A 13510-nucleotide genomic window follows, 5' to 3' on the forward strand; every position below is an offset into this window, starting at 1 on the left:
GACCAAAACCAACATCACGAGAATGAAAGAAACAACACCCAGGACCCTATAAACAGTGCTGACCAGGCAGCAAAAAGAAGGGAGGTCATGATTGTTGGGGACTCCATACTGAGAAACACAGCAAGTTCAGTTCGCAGTTTGGACCCCCTTACTACAACAGTGTGCTGCCTTCCAGGAGCCTCAGTCAAGCACATCACTGAGAATGTGGACAGGCTCCTAGAACGAACAGGAGATGACCCGGTAGTAGTCGTCCACATTGGTACAAACAACATTGGAAGAGACAGGCCAAGATCCCTGCAAAACAAATTCAGAGAGCTAGGAAGGAAATTAAAAGACAAGACCAAAACTGTGGTATTTTCTGGGATACTGCCGGCGCCTTGCAAAGGACCATATGGACAGCTGGAAATACAAAATCAAAATGCATGGCTGAAATCGTGGTGCACACAGGAAGGCTTCACCTTTCTTGAACATTGGAGCACATTCTACAACAAGGACTATCTATACAGGTGGGACGGACTGCACTTAAACAGAAAGGGAACCAATCTACTCGGAGAAAGGATCCTTCAGGCGGTACAGAAGCATTTAAACTAGAAAGGAAGGGGGGAGAAAACAAAAAAACAGAAGGGAGACTACATCAAAACAAGAGCAACAACTCAGGTAAGACCACTATTAAATGTATTTATCTTAATGCTAGAAGTCTCAGAAACAAAATGTTAGAACTTGAAGCTACAGCACTAACAAGCAACTATGATGTGATAGGTGTTACAGAAACTTGGTTGTCTGAGAGTGATGGAGACGAATATAATATTAGTGGGTACACACTGTATAGGAAAGACAGGCAGGACAGAAGAGGCGGAGGGGTAGCGCTATACATAAGAAATAGCCTTGAAGCCCAGGTGTTAAATCAGGACAAAGAAAACAATGCAGAATCAATATGGGTCAGAATAATGGACACAAATTCAAAGGGCATAATAATAGGAGCATGCTATAGACCGCCAAATTCAGACGCTGAGCAAAATAATCTGTTATACAATGACATTCGAAATGCGTGTAGAAAAGGAGAAGCCATACTAATGGGGGATTTCAACTTCCCCTGTATAAAATGGGAAAACCCAATGGGGGGCACGACGGACGAAATTGAAATGGTGGAAATGACAAATGACTGCTTCCTAACGGAATTTGTCAAGGCACCGACTAGAGGGGAGGCATGCCTTGACTTAGTCTTTTCAAATAATGAAGACAGAATAACTAAAACAGAGGTCAGAGAGCCATTGGCAAACTCAGACCACAACATGGTCTCATTTGAAATATTTTTTAAAACCCCAAAAGTAATGACTAAAGCTAAAGTTTACAATTTTAGAAAAGCAAACTACGAAGGTATGAAACAGAGACTAACAGAAGTAGATTGGAGTAAAATAGAGAAAACATCCACAGAAAAAGGGTGGCTGTTTTTTAAAAATGTAGTACTAGAGGCACAAAACAATTACATCCCAAAAGTAGACAAATCTAAATCTAAAACAAAATGGCCAAAATGGTTTAATAGATCAATTAAAAAAAATATTCAGCGAAAAAAGGCACTTTACAGAGCGTTTAAAAGGGACCAAAAACAAAGCACACAGAAAGAGTACTTGGAACTGCAAACACAAGTCAAAAAGGAAGTTAGAAAGGCCAAGAGAGAGATAGAAATCAATATTGCTAAGGGGGCTAAAACCAATTCCAAAATGTTTTTCCAATATTATAACAGCAAGAGAACATTCAAAGAGGAGGTTAAATGTCTAAGAGACACAAATGGCAAAATCATAGATGAAGAAAAAAAAATAGCAAATATATTAAATGATTACTTTTCACAGGTTTTTACAAAGGAGGACACGGACAACATGCCCCACATGTCGACCTGTTCCTATCCAGTTTTAAATAACTTTAGCATAACAGAGGCAGAAGTGTTAAAGGGACTAGGAGCTCTTAAAATAAACAAATCCCCTGGGCCAGATGAGATCCTCCCAATAGTACTCAAAGAAATGAAAGAAGTTATTTACAAACCGCTAACCAAGATCATGCAACAGTCTCTTGACACAGGGGTTGTACCAACAGACTGGAAAATAGCAAATGTAATACCAATCCACAAAAAGGGAGACAAAACCGAACCAGGTAACTACAGACCAATAAGCCTGACTTCTATTATATGTAAACTTATGGAAACTATAATAAGATCCAAAATGGAAAATTACTTATATGGTAACAATATCCTGGGAGACAGCCAGCATGGTTTTAGGAAAGGGAGATCATGTCTAACTAACCTACTTGACTTTTTTGAGGATGCAACATTGAAAATGGATAACTGCAAAGCATACGACATGGTTTATTTAGATTTCCAGAAAGCATTTGACAAAGTCCCGCATAAAAGATTAATTCTCAAACTGAACGCAGTAGGGATTCAAGGAAATGCATGCACATGGATTAGGGAGTGGTTAACAGGTAGAAAACAGAAAGTACTGATTAGAGGAGAAACCTCGAAATGGAGTGAGGTAACCAGTGGTGTACCACAGGGATCAGTATTAGGTCCTCTGCTATTCCTAATCTACATTAATGATTTAGACTCTGATATAGTAAGCAAACTCGTTAAATTTGCAGACGACACAAAAATAGGAGGAGTGGCAGACACTGTTGAAGCAGCAAAGGTCATTCAAAATGATCTAGACAGCATTCAAAATTGGGCAGACACATGGCAAATGAAATTTAATAGAGAAAAGTGTAAAGTATTGCATGCGGGCAATAAAAATGTGCATTATAAATATCATATGGGAGATAGTGAAATTGAAGAAGGGAACTATGAAAAAGACCTAGGAGTTTATGTTGACTCAGAAATGTCTTCATCTAGACAATGTGGGGAAGCTATAAAAAAGGCTAACAAGATGCTTGGATATATTGTGAGAAGTGTTGAATTTAAATCAAGGGAAGTAATGTTAAAACTCTACAATGCATTAGTAAGACCTCACCTAGAATATTGTGTTCAGTTCTGGTCACCTCGTTACAAAAAGGATATTGCTGCTCTAGAAACAGTGCAAAGAAGAGCAACCAGAATTATCCCAGGTTTAAAAGGCATGTCGTATGCAGACAGGCTAAAAGAATTGAATCTATTCAGTCTTGAACAAAGAAGACTACGCGGCGATCTGATTCAAACATTCAAAATCCTAAAAGGTATAGACAATGTCAACCCGGGGGACTTCTTTGACTTGAAAAAAGAAAAAAGGACCAGGGGTCATAAATGGAGATTAGATAAAGGGGCATTCAGAACAGAAAATAGGAGGCACTTTTTTACACAGAGAATTGTGAGGGTCTGGAACCAACTCCCCAGTAATGTTGTTGAAGCTGACACCCTGGGATCCTTCAAGAAGCTGCTTGATGAGATTCTGGGATCAATAAGCTACTAACAACCAAACGAGCAAGATGGGCTGAATGGCCTCCTCTCGTTTGTAAACTTTCTTATGTTCTTATGTTCTTATGTTCTGCAAGGTGTGCTAGGGTTTGTGTTAATGACTGGGAAGGCTGGCTGGGGATGCCCTGGCTGGCTGCTACCTGCCCACTAGGCGGCAGTGTAGCCGTCCCGCTCGCCTCCGTCTCTGCCTGCGAGGGCAAGACTGGGGACTTTGTGTGGACATTAGCTGGTTTTGGATCTATGGGGGCCACCTGCAACTTGCTGTCTTTGGTCTTTATCTTCTTTCTTTTCCCCCCCTCGTCTCTACCCTTTCTTTCCCCCACCCTCGGCTGGTTCTTCACTCCCTTCCCCTCCTTCTCACTCTCACTTTCACTGTCACTTTCGCTTTCCTCCCCCACGGACTCAGTCCTTATGGCGTCATAACTAGAGCCGAGGGGGAGTGCTGGCGCTGAGAGGGCCCTACTCAGGGGGGGCCGCTGCTGGGTCCGGGCTCCCTCCCTGCCTCGTGTTCTGTATCAGAGGAGCTACTGGAGGAGCTAGTGGAGTAGCTGTTGTACTCTCTCTCTGGGCTGGGGGTAGGGGTCCTCGTAAAACGGGACATGTCTCGGGGGCGGGGGGGTGAGGTGGGTGCTGGTGATGATGGTGGTGCTGGAGTCTGTGTTTTGGATGCTGTTGGTGGTGATGTGGACTGATCTTTGTTACTTGCTCCCTCTTCCTGCTCAGGCCTAGGCTTGTTGGTATTTGCCTTGCTGGCTCTGGCCATGTTGGCATAGGAAGAGGGGCAGTCCTTAAACAGGTGCCCCTTCTTTCCACACAAATTGCACTGCCTCTCTTCTCTGCAGTGGCTGGTCTCGTGGGGGGCGCCGCAGTTCCTGCACTTGACTACAGTACATGCGGCCGCCAGGTGTCCTAATTCCCCACATTTCCTGCAGAGTTTTGGCATCCCATTATAGAATACCAGCCCTCTGTTGGGCCCTAACACTATGGAGTTTGGAATGTGGCGGACGCCTCCAATGCCCGATGGATCAATATTGAGGCGTACCAGCCACTTTCTGGCTCCTGTCCAAACCCCATCTTCGTCAGTAATTTTTCTCCCTTCTGATGACACCCTCCCATAGCGGTTAAGCCATGTTGTAATATCATAGTCGCTAACAGCCTCATTGAAAAATTGGACAGTAACAACTTTCATTTCTCTGTCTGTCAGTGCATCCACACAAAATTCTTTGTATGGAGCGAGATATTTATTCTCCCCCCAAAAGAACCACATTTCTTGTAATTTTTGGGGGTTCCTAAAACTGACCTCAAACACTTCCTTAAGCCCTGGCAATTTCACCAAACAATTCAAGTCAGAAGGGGAAAAACCCATACCCCTCTGAAGAATGGTCCGGCTGAACTCCAGTCTCGTCAGTCCTGGTTCCGTTTCCTCTTGCTGGGTCCTTGTGAAGCGCACCGCATTGTGCCTCCTGGTCTCCTGGGTTGGCCGGAACGCCATCCTTCAGCTGGCTCCTCCGATTGGGGTGGGAGAAGCCTCTGGACGTCCGGGTTGTCTCTCTCTGCGGAAAAGAGACAACGTAAGCAGCAAATCTGGGCAGTTGAAGGAACTATAACTTTAGTCCCTGAGGAGATGGTCGCCTCGCAAGAGGGACCCCCTCCCCAGGTGAACGGTCTCCTTCCCTGGCGGAGTAGGGGGCGCTGCTTGGCACCGAGACCATGCAGGAAGAATCGTGGCTGTGACGCCTCCTCGGGGTCCGGGGCCACCCTCTGCTCCTCCCAGATGGCGCCCTCTGCTGGGCGCCGGCTGCTCTCTCGGTCTGGATCTCAATCACGATCAAGGGCTGGGGATGAGGTCGTCTAGGTCATCAAAGGGTCCTCAAAGGTCGTCTGGATGGTAGGTCTTCCTTCTCTCGAACTCCAGGAACGTCTGGAAAAGCCGGAACTGTCTGAAAAGGAAAAAAACTGGAACCGCCTGAAAAAGAAAAACTGCTCTCAACAGTCAACAAAATCTTGAAAGACCCTCGGCCTAGATTGGGCAAGCCAAAACCAGACTGAGCATTAGTCTTCCAAAAAGTAAAAACTAAAAAAGGTCTGTTCCTCTTCCCTCGAACAAACCTCTCACAGACCCTTGGAGGGAGCGGGCAATGCCACTACCCTCTAAGCCTTAGTCCTTAGAAAGATTTATGCGATCTGCCAGGCTCCAATTATTAACACGGCCGCCGCCGCTGTGCTCGTTCTGCTTTTAAACCCATGTCGAGCCCCACCCCGAGGGGCAGGGCTAGCCAAAAATTGCTTTGAACTCATAAATGCTCCTCTCCACGGAAATCATTAGTAAAATACTCTTTTATTGAGATTTTACATTTTTTTACATTTACACCCATTCGTTTTTTCATTCATTTTACATTTCTTTTAAAGATGACATTCATGCATACAGACATACATTTTGTTTTAAAAGCATTTAAAATACATTTAAAAACACCAAGACAATTGTGCTTTGTACATGGTTAAAACAGACACAGATTAAAATCAACATGAAAAAAACCTGTGCTGTTTTAAAAGTGACTGGAAAAAAAGAACCATCTATAAAAAACCAGTGCTTGTGAGGGCCGGGGAGTGCTATCTAAAAAGGTTCAAAAGTGAACATAAAACTAGATCTAAAACAGGGACAGGGGAAAAGGGACAGGGAAATCATTAGTAAAAGGCGAAAGATTTATTCGAACTGAAGAGAAACCAGAGTGTGGCTTTACTGGGAGCTCAGCCCTTCCGGCCGGCCCAAAGGCCTTCTCCTCTACCCGGCGGCAAGGCCAAACAAAACAAAACAGGGAACTCTTCCCAAAACACAAGTGCCGTTCGGTCCCGGCAAAGGGGCGCTTTGCTGCTGCTGCTGCTGCTGCTGCTGCTGCTGCCTTGAAAGCGAGGGCTCCTTGCACCACTAAACAGCTGCGTTTCTGCTTTACCGCTGCGCTCATCCTCCTCCTCCCACGAGCGCAAGGCCTTCTGGGTACACTGGCCTGCCTGCCTTATTTGGAACAAAAAAAAAAAGAGCGGGAAAAAATACAACCCAGAAAAAGGGAGAGGCTGTCTCTCTCTCTCTCTCTCTCTCTCTCTCACTCTCTCTCTCATTCTCTCTCTCATTCTCTCTCTCTCACTCTCTCTCATTCTCTCTCTCATTCTCTTTTTCTCTCATTCTCTTTCTCATTCTCTCTCTCAATCATTCTCTCTCTCATTCTCTCTCTCTCTCTCATTCTCGCGACTTTGGACGCGCGCCGGGCCCTTCCTATGGATCGCCCCAGCTGCGGCATGCGTGTTGCCTTGGCCGGCGCCTAGCAGCTGACTTAGAACTGGTGCGGACCAGGGGAATCCGACTGTTTAATTAAATCAAAGCATCGCGAAGGCCTGTGGTGGGTGTTGACGCGATGTGATTTCTGCCCAGTGCTCTGAATGTCAAAGTGAAGAAATTCAATGAAGCGCGGGTAAACGGCGTAACTATGACTTTTGGCAGTTGGAGACCGATTACTATCGGTTCAATGGTCCTGAGGCTGTTCTCACGTATTGTCACAGGAAGGCTGACAAAGGCCTGTCCTCTCAACCCAAGACAGCTAGGATTTATCTCCGCACCAGGCTGTTCTGAAAACCTGAAGGTGCTACAGACAATCATCGAGCATGCGAAAAAACATCATAACCAACTGGCAGTTGTATTCGTGGATATAGAGAAGGCATTCGACTCGGTCTCGCATGAACATATCATGTGGGTGCTACGGCAGAAGAAGGTGGATCAACACGTCATCAGGATCATCAAGAGCTCTTATCAGAAATGCACCACCTCGATTGAACTGGAAGGGAATAAGTCTCTGCCAATTGAGATGAAGATCGGCGTGAAGCAAGGGGATCCGATGTCACCGCTACTGTTCAATTTCGCAATGGATCCGTTGATCAATGCCCTTGAATCAATGGGCCAAGGATATACAATCAATGGGAACAGATTGGCAACACTGGCATTTGCGGATGATCTGATCCTGGTGAGTGAGTCATGGGATGGAATGGAGAAAAACCTGTTTATCCTGGAGTCCTTCTGTAGTCTTTCCGGACTGGTCGCACAAGCCAAGAAGTGCTATGGGTTCCTCATAACACCTACACACGATTCGTATACAATCAACAACTGTAGACCATGGAATATCGTGGGGAATGAGTTGAACATGATCACACCAGGCGAATCTGAACATTATCTGGGCACAAAGATTGATCCTTGGGTCGGCATTGTAAAGGCCGATATGATACATCAGCTACAGGAGTGGATGGGGAGGATAGACCAGGCACCGCTGAAACCATCTCAGAAGCTCGTCATACTTAGAACGTATACCATTCCCCGTCTCATATACCTCGCTGACCACACTGACTGCAAGGCCAATAGCCTGAAAGCTGTTGATATGCTTATCAGGGCAGGAGTAAAAAAATGGTTGCATCTTCCGACATCCATATGCGACGGTATTATATACTCGAGGATTAGAGATGGAGGGTTGGGTGTTTTAAGATTGGCGAGCTTAATACCTTCGATACAGATTAGAAGGTTGCAGCGAATTGCCGACTCCAGCGACAGGGTGATCCGCAGCTTGGCAACGACAGAAGAGGCCCAAGAGAAACTGCAGAAGTTGTGGACAGGAGCAGGGGGGCAGTGGAAAGTACCCCGAACCTGCGAAACCCAACAAGGTTGGCTGAACCCCTTGGAGGTGACGGGGTGCATGGAACAACCGCACAAAAGCCCAAATATCTTTTGCCCACTAGATGGAGACAGGACGAATTCCTGACATGGTGCGGACTCCCGGTGCAAGGTATGGGTATACAACTGTTCTGGAACGACCCCATTAGCAACAACTGGTTACGGAATCAACACAGAGTCGAACAAAAACATTTCATTGCCGCAATGCAACTCAGAGCTAATGTGTACCCTACCAGGGAATTATTATTATTATTATTATTATTTATTTCTTAGCAGACGCCCTTATCCAGGGCGACTTACAATCGTAAGCAAAAACATTTCAAGTGTTACAATACAAGTAATACAATAAGAGCAAGAAATACAATAACTTTTGTTCAAGTAAAGTACAAGTTTGACAAACCACAATTCAATAATACAGCAGGTAATAGTGATAGTTACATCAGGATATGATTAAATAGTGATAGTTACATCAGGATGTGATTAAATACAAAGTACTACAGGTTAAAAACTTGGCAGATTACAGTATTCTGAAGTACAGGATTAAATGCAGTAAAATAGGGGCTGATAAGAGCAAAATAAAGCACATTTACATGAAGGGTGATAGTGTCCCAGGATACAAACAGAGGAGTTCTACAGGTGCTCTTTGAAGAGGTGAGTCTTAAGGAGGCGCCGGAATGTGGTCAGGGACTGGGCAGTCCTGACATCTGTAGGAAGGTCATTCCACCACTGCGGAGCAAGGGTGGAGAAGGAGCGGGCTTTGGAGGCAGGGGAGCGTAGCGGTGGTAGAGCTAGTCTTCTAGTGCAGGCGGAGCGGAGAGGTCGAGTGGGGGTGTAGGGAGAGGAATCCTTGAACAGAGGCCGGGTGGGCGCACAGTCATCTTGTAGGAAATGTTCAGCAAGACTGGAATCTTGCTCGCATATCCTGGGGCAATGTCCATCTGTCCAGGGGGCCAGGATCGCCCACCACAACAAGATCTGCAACATACTAGCAGATGAAGCATCAGCCTTGGGATGGAAAGTGTATAAGGAGGCTAACCTAAGGAATACAGAAGGAGAACTGAGGAAGCCAGACCTTACATTCACAAAATCAACAAGATCTCTGGTCATAGATGTCACAGTAAGATTTGAATGTGCTGCCGAAACCCTGGAAAATGCTGCCAAAGAGAAAGTACAGTACTACTCAGTACTCAAAAGGCAAATTCAGAATCTATCCAATTCCACTGAGATCAAGTTCTTTGGATTTCCAATGGGAGCAAGAGGGAAATGGCCGTCCATTAATAACATCGTCCTGGCTGAAATGGGGGTACCTGAAAATAGAAGGATCTCTCTAGCAAAATTACTCAGCCGTAGAACTCTCCTGTACTCGCTCGCTCACATATTGGCAATGTTCTGTGGGAACAGTGCGGTATATGAACAGTTCACCTAGGAATAGGAAGTTTGAGTGGTTATTGTAAAATTGTAATTAGTCATTGTTGTACAATTAAACCTGTACCTGAATAATAAAGTTGTGGGAATCTCGTAATGATTAAAACGACATGCAAGTCTTTTAGTATGACATGTGGACGAGCCACTGAACTCTGGAATGGTAACTTACCACCCGGTAAGCGAGCAATTAATAGCCAAATGCCTCGTCTTCTAATTAGTGACGTGCATGAATGGATGAACGAGATTCCCACTGTCCCTACCTACTATCTAGCAAAACCACAGCCAGGGAATTGGCTTGGCAGAATCAGCGGGGAAAGAAGACCCTGTTGAGGATGACTCTGTGCCACCAGTGGCACACCCATGGGTTGGTATTGGTTTCCAGACCCTTTTGACTATTGCAATGTAATTTGAAGTTAGCATAATGTTTAGGGAGATCATTTAATGCATTTTATGTTATCACTTTTCAATTTTATACTTTTTGACAAAATTAGCTATTTTTACCATTGTAGAGAAAATCCCTTTAAATTTAGTGAAACAACAAAATCAAACAATTCTGTTATTCCTGTGTTGTTAAGAACCTTGTTACTATCATGTGTGTTGCATTTTTGTTCATTGAAGAGATATTTTACATTATTTATATTTAATATTAAATATGTACTTTTTCTCTCTTTAGTCTTAACAATTTTGTAATTTTTGTCAGTCCTGGTATAGCCCTGTTTGCTGTTCCTAGTATTCTGACCATTCTCCTTGCAAATATTCTGGAGGATTTCAATGGAAAATCGAAAATTATGGAAGAACCGAGTGTGGAAGTTGAGACGTGCATGAGGGATTCAAGAATAAATGCTCTTCCCTGGGTCACCATTGAGTTACATGACCAGAGACACAATAGTGCTATATAACCAGTCACCATTGAGTTACATGACCAGAAACACAATAGTGCTAAATAACCAGTCACCATTGAGCTACATGACCAGAGTCACCATTGAGATGCATGACCAGAGACAGAATTAAGCTACATGACCATAGTTAGAACTGAGCTACATGACGACACCCAGAATTAAACTACATGACCATAGTTAGAACTGAGCTACATGACGAGACCCAGAATTAAACTACATGACCATAGTTAGAATTGTGCTACATGACCAGAATCACCTTTGAGCTACATGACAAGACCCAGAATTTAAGTAAATGCTTAAGTTTGCAGTGAGAATGGGGGAGAATTGCCACTGCTGACCAAGTTCCCCCACTCTCACAACATTTTGAATTACTGTTATATCATTGTCTACTTGTTGTCCAGGCTTGATAAGTTCTACATTGCTCTACATACTGAACTGGATATTATCCTTGTGTTAATTCTCATTTCGCTGGAATATTGAGAGATATGGAAACACCAGTTGCTGGACGGTCAGGGTTAGGGTTGGTGTAACTGCTGGAGCTGGGGTTAGGGTTAGGGTTAGTGTAACTGCTACAGCTAGGATTAGGATTGATAGAACTGCTGGAGCTAGGGCTATTGCTTGAGTATTGTTTTTTGTTAATTGAATAGTTATTATCATTTGTTAATTTTTAATATTAAATTTGAACTTTTTCTCTCTTTATTCTTAATATTTATGTGGTGTTTTCCAGTCCTTTTATAGCCCTTTAGACATGATGGGAGACTACATTTGGGGGCTGATTCGTGAAAGTGATTTACAGTATAATCGTAAATCTCGAAAAACTACTCACTTCTAAATCTTTTGTAGTCATTTTTGTATTACTTTAGTATAAATACATGTTAATTTGGATTCATATGTTGTTTTTTTCTGACTTTATGTGAGCGAAAAGACACAAATTCGCCCATTTTCTCATTGGAAATAGGTAAATTTCAAAATATCACTGTCCTGGTCACAAAAGCAAAGTTTGTGGGGAATAATAGCCATTTTCTATACTTTTGAGGCATAAGCAATTAGGAAATAACACGTACGACCCAGGAACAAAAAGAAAAAACATTTTACACGGTGTAATCAGCGTATGTGAAAACAGACCATCTCAACAGTTCAACTTTAAGTATAAATGGGTTATTTTAAAACCACCCATTTTAGCAGTGAAAGACACACACACACACACACATCGAGAGATGAAACTGTTAAATAAAACAAGCATTGCACTGTACACTACATATACAGTACAATGCTTGGTAATGAAAAACCAATTGACCGCTAAATTGTAGAGTTAACTATCACATGGTAAGCGTGAAAAACCGTGTGGCCTATGGATAAGGCGTCTGACTTCGAATCAGAAGGTTGAGGGGTCGAGTCCCTTCGTGGTCGACTTTTTATAAAAAGTCAGGCTCGAGCCACAGCATACAGCGCAGATCAACGAAAACACAGAACGTTGCTTATAAAATCCACAGAATTAACAACCTTATACTACTTTCCAACTACATTGAAAACATGCCTGTAGTCGAGGCATGTGTTATTTATTTTATTGTTATTTTTAAAATTACCAAATGACAGATGACACTGGCTAAAAAATAAAAATCTCTTTAGACAATATTGAACCCGGGGATACTGAGATATGATAATGGTGATGGGGTAAACACCGGAACGACATAGAAAGGCCCAGAACGGTAGTTTTATGAATTCAATTGCTTTAAAAAACAGCATAAAAAATTTAGAGACATATGAGGAGAATATTTTAAAAACCGATTAATAACTAGCTGTCATTTACCCGTTCCGGGCCAGAACCCTCTTTTTATCACCTAAAAGCTCCCGGAACACTGGGTTCCGAAGGTGCAAAGACGACGAAAATTATACACATAATACAACATAACACTATTGAAAAAAAAACCCACCGAACCGACCTTTAACTGCCCATTTTGTGCAATAAACAGCTGTATAGACAAAACCGCACGGAGCATGACATTCCTAAACTGCACAGAATATGAAAATAATACACAGAATACACCTAAGTGGGAAAAAACATCACACTATTGAGAAAACCCACCGAACAGACCATTCATATCCCATTCTGTGCAATAAACAGCTGTATAGACAAAACCGGCCGAGATGTTCGTGTGCAATGAAAGCATATCTGAGTTTTGATCATCACTTTGCCTACCTCGCCAGACAGGTTCGAGCCACAGCATACAGCGCAACTCAATGAAAACACAGAACGCTGCTTTTAAAATCGACAGAATTAACAACCTCATACTACTTTCCAACGACATTGAAAACATGCCTCTAGTGGAAGCATGTGTTATTTATTTCATAAAGTTATTTTTAAAATTACCAAATGACAGACGACACTGGCTAAAAAATAAAAATCTCTTTAGACAATATTGAACACCGGATCAAGCAGGGATACTGAGATATGATCATTTAAATCACTGCACATGTTTCTGTAGACTAAAATGTGATGTGTGCTGTACAGATCAAAATGGATTCATATCTGAAGCTTATTACCAGGGTGATGGACATGCAAACCATATATAGTGTACAGTGCAATGCTTGGTAATGAAAAACCAATTGACCGCATCACATGGTAAGCACGAAAGACCGTGTGGCCTAATGGATAAGGCGTCTGACTTCGAATCAGAAGATTGAGGGTTTGAGTCCCTTCGTGGTCGACTTTTTATAAAAAGTCAGGCTCGAGCCACAGCATACAGCGCAGATCAACGAAAACACAGAACGTTGCTTATAAAATCCACAGAATTAACGACCTTATACTACTTTCCAACTACATTGAAAACATGCCTGTAATCGAGGCATGTGTTATTTATTTCATTCAATTAGTTTTAAAATTACCAAATGACAGATGACACTAGCGAAAAGAAAAAAAATAATCTCTTTAGATAATATTGAACACCATATGAAGCGGGGATACTGAGATACGATAATGGAGCACTCCGTTGAAGGGTATTTATTAGTTTATGTACAGACGTGCTCAAATTTGTTGGT

At 42.9% G+C, this 13510-nt stretch overlaps 1 non-coding gene across 1 annotated transcript; it reads left to right on the forward strand.

Moving 5' to 3' along the window:
• Positions 1–13106: 13106 nt before the first annotated feature.
• Positions 13107–13179, forward strand: trnar-ucg (transfer RNA arginine (anticodon UCG)). The gene has a single exon. It is a non-coding gene; the product is annotated as a tRNA-Arg (tRNA).
• The last annotated feature ends 331 nt before the right edge of the window (positions 13180–13510 follow it).

The sequence above is a fragment of the Acipenser ruthenus genome, chromosome 42, assembly GCF_902713425.1.
Source record: "Acipenser ruthenus chromosome 42, fAciRut3.2 maternal haplotype, whole genome shotgun sequence".
NCBI classification, from domain to species: domain Eukaryota; kingdom Metazoa; phylum Chordata; class Actinopteri; order Acipenseriformes; family Acipenseridae; genus Acipenser; species Acipenser ruthenus.